The following is a 1900-nucleotide window of genomic DNA, read 5'->3' as shown; positions in this document are numbered from 1 at the left end:
TCTTCCTTGACGTCTTTTCCCGTCCACTGGTGTTTCCAAATTTATTTTGGCTGTTCTAGTTGACTCCATTCTCATCACATGCCCGTAACATTGAAGTCTAGATGCGCCAATTCAATCTAACAGGGATGGCTTTATTCCGGCGTCTTTCCTCACCTCCTCATTCATTAACTTGTCCATCTAGGTCTTCTGGATGGGGGATCTAAGAAATTTCTACTCTGCTGCGTGCAGCTTCGATGATTATCTTTTTGTGAGGGTGCATGTTTCAATACCAATGGTCAATATTGGTATGAAATAGCTATGAAACATCATCAGTTTGTCATGTTATGGCATAAAGTCATTCCATAAAAGTGATCTTATTTGTTGGTAGAATTCAGATCCTTTTTTCACTCTGTTGGTGATTTCATTTCTGACCAAGTTATCATTGTAAATTACACTTCCAAGGTAAGAAAAACTGTGCACACGCTCTGGTTGGTGGTCTCCTATTTTACACTTGCTGGTTGCCCATCTCTGTTGACCCTAAACAATGAAAAGTATAAGGTCATCCACATGAGTGCTAAAAGGAATCCGTTAAACTTCGGTTATACGATGACTCAGTTGAATCTAAAGGTCGTAAATTCAACTAAATACCTTGTAATTACAGTTATGAATAACTTAAATTGGAAAGAACACATAGAAAATGTTGTGGGGAAGGCAAACCAAAGACGAGTTTTAAGGCGGAACAATTAAGAAGATGCAACAGATCTACTAAGGAGACTCTCTACACTACTCATGTCCGCCCTCTTTCAGGGTGTTGATGCACGGTGTGGGATCATTACCAGATAGGATTAACGGAATACGTCGAGAAAGTTCAAAGAAGCGCAGCACGTTTTGTATTATCGAGAAATAGGGAAGAGCGTCACGAACATGATACAGGTTTTGGGGCTGACATTGTCTTTCGTTGCGGCGGGATTTTCTCACGAAATTTCAATCACCAGGTTTCTCCTCTGAATGTCAAAAAATTTTGTTGACGCCGACGTACATGGGTAGAAACGATCATCATAATAAAATAAGGAGATTAGAGCTCGCACGGAAAGTTATAAGTGCTCGTTTTTCCGTGCATTGTTCGAGAGTGGAATAATAGGGAATTATTGTGAAGGTAGTTCGATGAAAGTCAATGGCCTTGCCGCAGTGGTAACACCGGTTTCCGTCAGATCACCGAAGTTAAGCGCTGTTGCGCTGGGCAAGCACTAGGACGGGTGACCATCCGGTCTGCAGAGCGCTGGTGGCAAGCGGGGTGCACTCAGCCCTTGTGACGCACACTGAGGAGCTGCTTGATTGAGAAGAGGGGCTCAGCTCGCGGAAACTGACATACGGCCCGGAGAGCGGTGTGCTGACCACATGCCCCTCCATATCCGCATCCAGTGATGCCTGTGGTCTAAGGATGACACGGCGGCCGGTCGGTACCTTTGGGCCTTCATGGCCTGTTCGGGAGGAGTTAGTTCGATGGAACCTCTGTGAGGAACTTAAGTGTAATTTGCAGAGTATTCATGTAGATGTAGATTACTTAAAGCCCAGCTAGGAGACAGACATCTACATCTACATCTACATCTACATCCATACTCCGCAAGCCACCTGACGGTGTGTGGCGGAGGGTACCCTGAGTACCTCTATCGGTTCTCCCTTCTATTCCAGTCTCGTATTGTACGTGGAAAGAAGGATTGTCGGTATGCTTCTGTGTGGGCTCTAATCTCTCTGATTTTATCCTCATGGTCTCTTCGCGAGATATACGTAGGGGGGAGCAATATACTGCTTGACTCTTCGGTGAAGGTATGTTCTCTAAACTTTAACAAAAGCCCGTACCGAGCTACTGAGCGTCTCTCCTGCAGAGTCTTCCACTGGAGTTTATCTGTCATCTCCGTAA

The sequence above is a fragment of the Schistocerca gregaria genome, chromosome 1 (genome assembly GCF_023897955.1).
Source record: "Schistocerca gregaria isolate iqSchGreg1 chromosome 1, iqSchGreg1.2, whole genome shotgun sequence".
In the NCBI taxonomy this organism is placed as follows: domain Eukaryota; kingdom Metazoa; phylum Arthropoda; class Insecta; order Orthoptera; family Acrididae; genus Schistocerca; species Schistocerca gregaria.
Note: the sequence above shows the minus strand (reverse complement) of the source record.